General features: G+C 36.1%; 1 protein-coding gene across 3 annotated transcripts in view; it reads left to right on the top strand.

Moving 5' to 3' along the window:
* The first annotated feature begins 8148 nt into the window (after positions 1 to 8148).
* The window catches only part of LOC119783871 (protein TANC1-like), a 144146-nt gene continuing 142503 nt past the window's right edge, over positions 8149 to 9791 (top strand). For all 3 annotated transcript variants that reach the window (XM_038285576.1, XM_038285577.1, XM_038285575.1), the window contains exon 1: positions 8149 to 8300. The gene's annotated coding sequence lies outside the window, so the exon portion shown is untranslated. The remainder of the gene's footprint in view (positions 8301 to 9791) is intronic.

Raw genomic sequence — 9791 nt, 5'->3', positions numbered from 1 at the left:
TCTTCCTTCTGCTGTTTCTAATTTGCGTTGAGCCCAAATGACCACTAGATGGAGCCAAATCTTTATCCAAGCATAGGTCTTTCAAGCCAAAGATACTTCAAGAAAATGTTTAGATGCAAAATAGAGTTGCATTCACTACATTGGGTTGTTCATGTTTGCTCCATGAAATGCAATTTAACTGAATGGGTCAACACGATACATAAAAGGTAATTTTTAACTTGCATATAAACCAAAATATGCATGCGTTTACAGGGCTTTGTCTAATTGATCTTAAAAAATTGTCATGTTACAACCAGACACACAACTGTACACTGCAATACTCACATATAGTATTGGAAGAAAAATGTAAACTTTAACACCCAAAGACAAAAGATGTATGTGTTTGTAGTTGACTCCTTTTTACGGAAGAGGATTAGGGCCACTGGGGAAAAAAAGTCAGAATTCTGACTTTTTTCTCAGAATTCTGACTTTTCACAGAATTTTTAATCTTAATGTAGATGGGCACCATGAAGGAAGAGATGTGGGAACACTCAGCTTCACTGACAAAGATGTGAGTTTTTTTAGAGGGCCAGTGACACATTGGTGGAAAATGACGGAATTAGGCAACTTTTTACGTGCCCAAGTGGTCCCCTCATTAATGGAGGAGCAGAAGGTCATTAAAACAAGAGGGCTAGTCTCTAAAACAGACATGGCTATGGATTGATGCCAACATGTTTATCTGTCAGAATTCTGAGAAATAAGTCAGAATTCTGACTTTTTTTCCCATATTAAACTGAAATCAAATTTAAAAATCAGTTAACTTTTTAAATTTTTTTCAGTGGCCCTTATCCTCTTCAGTACATTTTACTTTTTGGTAAAATTTAGATGGAAATTACTGTAAAACATCCATCCATTATCTGACAGACTTATCCCAAGTGGGGTCGCGAGGGGTGCCTGTGCCCAACTGTCCCCCTTGTGGCCTATGTGTTGAAAAACATGTGTAAAGTTTCCTAGGATTTTATTTCTTTTCATTAGTGTGGCCCTCTTTGATAATTTCCCATGAAGTCAACTTTGGTTCAAATGTCGACTAATGGTGCGCTTCACTGTTCATTGAGCTTGAAGTTCACCTTTAAGTCTTTCTCTGAATAATATGTGCAACTATAATCGCACAAACATCAAATTCATTGGAGATGGGCTTATAGCCTTTACCTCTAAAATAATTGTAATTGTCTTTCTAATCTCCTTGGACAATCCTTTCCTTTACTTCCTTTGGTCCATGTTGAGTGTCATACATACCATAACTGAATCCCAAACCGCCCCCGAAGCACTAAGCCTTAACTAGTGTCACTACCAATAAAGTCTCACTTGCAGCTTAGGGAGGTGTCTTGATTGAAGGTGGGGGGAATAAATGAGAATGGGATGCCTTCTTCCCTCCAACGGAAACGGAAAGCAGTCATTGCTTTGGCAACAGTGACGCCACATGTGCATGGCTGTAGCTCTGTGGTGAAATGTATACCAATGTCTGCAGTCATAAAACTATTTCACCTTCCCTTTGGAATTAGGTTTTCTTCACACACCTAACTTGTGATTTTCTGTCAGTGCGATGAAGTTGCTGCAAAACCAGTGGAACTTACATTTAAAGGCATGTGTTTCCTCTGCCACTAATTTGATGTTACACCCACTGCCAAATTCCAGCGAGTCTGCACTAATGCAGGGTCTGTTTGACTCGCTATCTAAGGGCTGGATGGTCATCTCGAACTACCCTCTACGTGGTTTGGGATGGCACTTAATGTGAAGGACCCTCCACTGGAACACGCAAACAGAGGGTTACTGCTTAGGGCTAGTGCTTAGGCGCCGGTTTGGGATTGGACCCATGTCAGCAAATAGCACAATGAATACCTACAGCCCAGTGGCGGCTGCTGCTCTGGAACTGCGGGGCTCTACTTTTTTGCTGCTTACTTCAATAGACGGAGGCTGAAACCTCAACAAGGATTTCTCATAGAGACCGACAGGCAGCATCCTGCTGCTCAAGAGCGAGGGGAGATTGCATCCGAGAGTGGGCTTAATAGCTGATTAATGTGCAACATATTCATGATGTCAGGCACATTTAGTTCATATTTAATGCAGTTTAATGACTAAATTCATGAAGTTTGACAATACATATTTTTATTTAAATTTTCAAGAAAGGTTTAGCCACCCTAATGTTCAATGAGAAATCGCCACTGCTGAGGTGATTTCTACTGATATATATATATATATATATATATATATATATATATATATATATATATATATATATATATATATATATATATATATATATATATATATATATATATAGGCCCACTGACTAAACATAAGGAGGACTTCTTTGATGCCAATTGGTATTGATGGGGAGATGAAGCCTTGTGACGTTGTGAGGCATTGAACCGTTTGGCCAAATTGCTTCAAAGATCCCCACAGTTCATGAAGCTTTATTTCAAAATGTCACCACCTACTGGCAAAGTGCAACACCACAGTTAGTAGTTTAGTAATCTAATTTGTAATTTTTTTTCAATTGATTTTTTCCCATTTAAGTTCCTTTGAAATTGTCAATGATTAGTCTGTGTAGTAAAATCTTTTGTAGTTTTTTGTGTGTAAAATTTCTTGGAAGAGAAAAATCCTTTAGATACACTATTTTTTTCTGCCATTTTAGTGAAATGAGCTCAAGCAGGCAGTGAAAGTGCTCGTGCAAATTGGGCAATGATGAGCATAATGAAAGGGGTTAGTCATTTTTGTTCAAAAATAATAGTTTTTCCAAATTTTTGGGTTTTAATCGGGTTGGAAGTTGTGTTCAACCAATATTTTGGTTAAACCAACCAATTTATATTTGTACTAGGGCAAACCAATTCTTATTAGTCACATTAGCCAAAATGCTTGTGTTTTATTGCAAATTTCAAAAGTCTGAGGTTGAAATTGAACCAACAACCTCAGGAGTGCAAGTCCATGTCTTACAGCTGACACCACTTTCAAGGAAACAGCTAATTAGAAAGCAATTGTACTTAACACCAATCTTACAACTGTAACCAGTGGCTTGCTCCTGAATTTGATCATTACATTGTGTGATCTAACCAAACTAGTTTCAACCATCTAGATTGGTTGGAAAAAAAACAATCTATTATTAGAATATAAACAAACTTGATCCAACTAACAGCAACTCTCCTACAAACTCCCACATATTGACTGAGTAGTGAGGCTGTTTAAATGCCTGCCAAAGTGCCAGGTGAGCTGAACCAAAGCGGTCGCTGGTTAGCAATAACCTCACTAGTAATTGGTTGGCACACCTTAATTTAACATCTCTCATTGACCACATTATTTTTAGTCTTTTGTGGGGGTACCATATTTTTTTCTAGGCCTGTTTCTTGAGTTTCATCTTTTAAATCAGTCAATTGAAGCATGATGGAAAAGAGCTGTCTGACTTTCATTTATTTATGATCATATAATTTTTTATTTATTTCCAAGGTCCAGTTAAAATGATTTCTGTGGCCATTATGGTGTTTTTCAATAAACGAGAAGTACCTATAATTTTGTCCACGTGTGTTATCCCTAAATCTGCAGGATGATTGGTCTGTCTGACAGGGTAAAACATTTTCCTATCAATCCACAACCCAAAAATGTGTTTTTAACATGTCTGTCAACCGTTTGTTTCCATGAATACGACCACAATATCTGCTCATTTGTTTGCTAGAAATGTACACAACAGTTGCCTTGTAAACACAATGTGCTGACAAGAATCCCTCTGTGACGTTCATGCTGTTCATGCATGCCTTTGATGCCATCTGTGTGCAAAGTTCAGAGACCTCCTCAGGTCTGTTTGAGGAGTAGCAGCAGTCGGTGGTCCCATGACCTGCAGGCATGGTGCTTTTCAGTGGCAGAGGGGGCCCATGAGGAAACCCTGCTGACCCTGCAGCGTGCAGCGACATGGCAGAGAAAGCCCCCTGTGTGGTGACTCCATAACAAGGCATGAAACAGGGAAAATATAATCTGAACATATTAAAATCATTCTTAAAGGCTGCAAAAAAAAATTATAAAACCTCTAGAGGGCACCATATACAAGGAGAGGACAGTGAGGTTTATTTAAACATGACACAGTAGTGCTTACCCAAAGTGAACCTTTTGGAACTGCCAAATAATACATAGGCATACTGTATGGCAATAGATCATATTCCAGTAGGGCATTTTTGTTAAGCAATCAACATTTTGATCTGTTGTTTGGTCATTAACTTGCAATTAGAAGATTAGACTGGCTGGTTGTAGAGGCCCAGATCCACTTGACACACTTGATAGATATAATCTACCAAAAACTAAAATTCTTGTCATATAAATTCCCAAAAGAAATCCCTGCCAAAAAAAAAAAAAAAAAGGCAGGGACATTCATTATAGTGGGTTTTTAGAGAATAAATTGAGTCAGAAGGACCAGCTGAGCAATATTGTTCGCTTGGTTATATAGCTCCCTAGAGACGGATGGTTCGGTCAATAAAAGATAATGACTGGGATGGTTTTTCAGTTAGAGATTCAGTTCAAATATATTTTCATCAAAACAATTAAACCGAATTACTTTGAGCCAATAAAACCAGAGAAAACAATAAAAAATTAGTCACATTTTTACAGACCAAAATTGTAAAACTTCAAACCATCTTAAGGCAAACAATTTACTTAAGAAAAAACCCATAATAAAAGTAAAGGAAGGTAAACTGATAAAAACGCATTCCAGAGGAATGAACTTTGACTCGATGACTTAACTCGAGTCAGACCTACGTCACACATGTGATAAAGTTAGACTTAGTTTATATTACAAAAAAAAGTTAACTTGACTTACACTCGAGTATGATTTGACGCTCTTATTGCATTTAAAATTTACCACTTGCTGAAAGCTTGAATTAGCTCCAATCATTGGAGCTTGCCCTAATTTCTGATCATTCAGCTAACTGATAACCAACATGGAGTGGCTCAAAGAGCATTTGCTTATAATTTCCAGATGATAAAGTTATCATCAAATATGTAAAGGGATTAATTTGGACAGACTTTAAAGATTTAATGACACATATTCATATTTCGTTTCCGTGCTATACCATTTAGCTGGCAAAATAGAAAACAGTGGGAAAGAAGCAAGTATAGATAACTTTTGGCAATCAGGCCTTATGATTTTCACTAAGTGCTTTATGTTGTACAGCACTGTGTGTAAGGAAATTTGTTAGATACGAACGATTGAGTGCAATTTAAAATAAACTGTTTTACACGAAGTGGCTCCACAGCTTTCGTTGCAGGACCAGCAGGTTCTATCCCGCTGCCATAAGACTGTTGAACTGTTGAAAACTCTAATCAAGTCACAAATCTAGACTCTGCATCACACTGTAAACATCATACTTGCACTACATGGCGAATCTTCAAATAAATATTTTTCTACTGCATTTTGCACCATATCTATTTAATCTTTTTCAACGCTCTTAACCTTTCACGTTAAGGCCTTTTACACCATGTCTCTCCTACACTGTTTTCATGTTGATCACTGTTGCACTTTACAGATGGAAATGTTTATTTTACTGCTAAACTGCTCATTCACTGTCAAAAAAGCTGTATGCATTTTAATTTCGTTTTCTATGCACTTTTTTTAAATACAAAATGACAAAAGTTTGTTTAAGTCTAATCTAAATTCAGTAGCATTAGCATTGGCAAAAACCTTCTGCATTGAGATTGCATGTTCTTCTCCTCCAATATCCAAAACATGACTGTCATTCTCTCTTATTGAGCAAGATATGACCACTGTTATAAGAGATGCCTTCCCCTACCCTTCTTCTGCAGCCCTACAACGATCAGGGGGCAAAGGCAATGGATGGAGTTTAATACGATATGATTTTCAGGGTGGGGATGGTGAGGAACATTTACCCTTAATCATTTCCTTCATTCTTTAAACTTCAAACTTGATTTTTTTTCTTCATGTTAAAGCAATCAAATCTACACAATCTGAGTCCTGTTCCACTACTGCTATGTTCGTAATCACGGCAAGATTACAGTGAGGCAACATCTACATATACAACTTAGACGTATGCAACATAAACATATGCAACATCTACATATACAGTACAACTTAGACGTATGCAACATAAACATATGCAACATCTACATATACAGTACAACTTAGACATATGCAGCATAGACATATGCAACAAATACATGTGCAACTTATGCATATGCAGACAACACATATGCAACAAATACATGTGCAACTTATGCATATGCAGACAACACATATGCAACAAATACATGTGCAACTTATACATATGCAGACAACACATATGCAACAACAGCACAACATCTAGACATTTTACATCTGCTTATTTTTGACACAAACGGAACCTCATACATATATATATATATATATATATATATATATATATATATATATATATATATATATATATATATATATATATATATATATATATATATATATATATATATATAAAAATTGGTATCTACTCAGGAGGCAATCCAAGATGCTTTAGGACCTCTGGTCTAATGCATAACATGTTAAGTGTAGATCGCACATGTATTTTGCTCAGGTCGGGGAGTTCTAAGCTCACGATGGGCTTGTAATAAAGAATCCATTTGAGTTTACTCCCTATCTGCTATCGTCATTATGTTTTGGGTTTGGCTTTTTGTCATCTGTCTTAAGAAAATCCAGTGCCAGAAACACCTATGACCTACTTGGGCTCCACGTTTATACCCAGAGATATGTTATTTCATATATTGTTAGCCCCCACAGAGTTTGATATTTGTCCTTGGTAAGACCTCTGTGGTCTCAGGAGCCATCTTTTTCTGGTGTAGCTTGTTAGAGCAGCATATAATCTGACACTGAGTGGAAGAGGTTAGATAAATGTGTCAGGGTAGCTCTGCAACTATGTCCCAGTGCAGGTGGTGGGATACAGAAAAATTCTAGAAAAATAACATCCCTGTTGGACATTGTGTCCCACCCCATTAAGCTGACTTTTACAGAACTGGAGAGCTCCCCTCCCACCCAAGGTGCACTATGGAGAGTAGTTGCAGATCTTTTCTTCCAGCACCTGTTAGACTTTGGGAGTTGTTCTTTAATTGCATAGTTATATTTTGTTGTAAACCCTGTTGGCTGCTGATACACCTGGATTCCCCCCTCTGACGGAGAAAGAACAAGATTATTATGTTCTATTCTTTTTTTATGTATTTATTAGGAAGCAATGCACATTACAGTAGAGGTGTGTGTCAATGTGCCCACCTTTTCACATTGGGTAACAGTAATTAACAATATGTACATATTGGCATCGTAAAAATATTGTGCAACTCGAAGAGTTGAGAACAAGGCATACAATCAACCTCCTAGGGTGTTTTTGTTAATTAAATCGTACGAACAATACATCACACAACTAAAAAAAAATTTAAAATTAAAAAAGTAACTTAAATAAAAAATAATTATAGAGCGAAGTAATAAATTTCGTTATAGTTATCCAATCCAATCCAATCCACTTTATTTATATAGCACGGTTTAAATAAACACAAGGTTTCCAAAGTGCTGCACAAAAAGATAAAATAACTAAAATAAATAAAAGTAATAAAATAAAATAAAATAAAAGCACTGCCCGCACAGGATAAAAATATGCATGTGTATACATAAAATCAACATGTGTACATAAAATCAACATGTGTACATAAAATCAACACTCTACATGGTGTTAAAAGCCAAAGAAAAGAAGTGGGTTTTAAGAAGAGTTTTAAAATGAGACAAAATGAGTTAAAAAGCTGAGGATCTATTTAAGCTATAATTAGTATAAATAAAGCCACCCAAGAATTCAAAAATAAATTGTCATAGAATTGATCAGGATTACCTTTCACTGAATATTATGTTCTATTCTGATTGGTCAACAACATAAAAAGAAAGCTTAATTGATCTCAAACAATATTTTTTGTCAACTTGCTTTGATTTGGAATCAATCAATCATATAAAACTTAGAGAAAAGGGCTTAAATATTGAAGTTTCCCCTTCAGGAGTTTCAGTTTGTTTCTCCTTCCTCCCTTCAAGTCCATGAGGCTTTTCCAGAGGGAGGGGGAGGAGGACAGGCACTTTGTTCTCTGATATCCCTCCCTCCAGATGACCTCATGCCGGGGAAAGGAGGAGGGGAAGGAGGAAAAGGAGGAGCATTGGTCTACCTTGCTGAATCAAACTGGCTCTGGGACTGAGCTCGTGAGGAAGTAGGAGTTGGGAGAACTTTTATTTTTGTCTGTAGAGTGATCTCCATGACATTTATCAGGTAAGATTTTAAAAGTTTTAAATCAGGGGATTGTTGTGGGAGATGTTCAGCAGAGATATGTCTGGTTTTTGGATGAAAGTTTGTGTGGAGGAATGCAGAGACATGCCCACCAAACAGGGGCAGACAGCTGACTCACTGCAACCTGAATGAAATCTTTAAGCCTCATTTTCACCTTTTAGTTGTTTTCTGTTTGGTTAGAAAAAGTCTATTAACATAAAGTTTGGGTGAGTTTGTTTTTTATTATTGACTAACACATCACTCAAACTCTAAAACTGACGTTAAATGAAAGTATTTCATCACTCATCATCATTACTATTTAGAAACAAGCTGCGCTTTTAACCAATCATTAAAGATGTAGCGCTTTATTTGACTATTGTTTATAAAGCAATGTGAAAACAAAAGAATTATCTTTATATGTTGAGTTTTCTTTAAAAAAAAATCCACTGCGATGTTTATTTTTGATGTTATTGTTTATGTCTGGAGATGTGATGTAGGTGGATTTGGGCAATTGAAGTCAGGGGCGGAGCTAGATGGGGGACCTGAGGTGCCCATGGCCACCCTCAGCCAATCATTTGCCACCCCCCACCATTTTTTTCCTCACTCTAATACAGTTGGTGGCAGTAATACTCTCAATGAAAATATTCACACTTATTAAACATTTCAAATTTTTTATTTAATAGCAATTACTTGACAACTAAAACAATGTGGTTAATTATACACATTATAATACTAACATTAAAGTTGATATATACATAATTAATGCTTACTTCAGAACTAAATTTTGTGTTATATGGGGTAAAGAGAAAATTATGTGTCTCTGCAAGTCCTCTTTAATAATAACTTAATCTAGATATTAGTCCATGTAAATATTAATTCTATGCAGAAGAATTTTTGATAATAGTAGGTAAGTAATGAAAATGTAAAAGGTGTTCGCCCCAGAAATTTTGACCACTAAAATTATTTATTAAGACAGAATGTATGTTGAAATATATGCGTCTATTTGTTAGCAAAGAGTGTAGGAAAGTATAGACTGAATATTTTTTATTTTATCAGCAAAACTTTCTAAAACTACAACTTTGAATAGCCACTTGAATTTCAAGTGACAGAGGAACAATTTTCAATAAAAAGCAGCACCTGCGGGCTATAAGGTACCCAATAGCATTTATGACAGACATTTTTAACCGATTATTTGACTTTAACTCGCTGAAAGCTTTTTTTGCCCCAAGTGGGTAGAATTTGTGATTTGTAAACAAGTGTAAAACTCAGATGGAGCAAAAACAAAGAGTTCAGCCTCCTAAATGTTATGGCTTGTGGGTGCATCATAGGTTTAGCTTGTTTTGGATATGGGTTAGTCATATTAAAAGTCATTGCACTTAGGTTCACTTTGGGGGAAATTTTGTGTATTTACCAAATATGTAAATTAATATTTAGGCACAGTTTTCAAGAAAAAACAGGGATCTACCAATAATTTGGCTGATGATTTAAACTGGC

This window comes from Cyprinodon tularosa, unplaced genomic scaffold (genome assembly GCF_016077235.1).
Source record: "Cyprinodon tularosa strain WSP-4 unplaced genomic scaffold, ASM1607723v1 ctg212, whole genome shotgun sequence".
NCBI classification, from domain to species: domain Eukaryota; kingdom Metazoa; phylum Chordata; class Actinopteri; order Cyprinodontiformes; family Cyprinodontidae; genus Cyprinodon; species Cyprinodon tularosa.
This window is presented reverse-complemented; position numbering and strand designations above follow the sequence as displayed.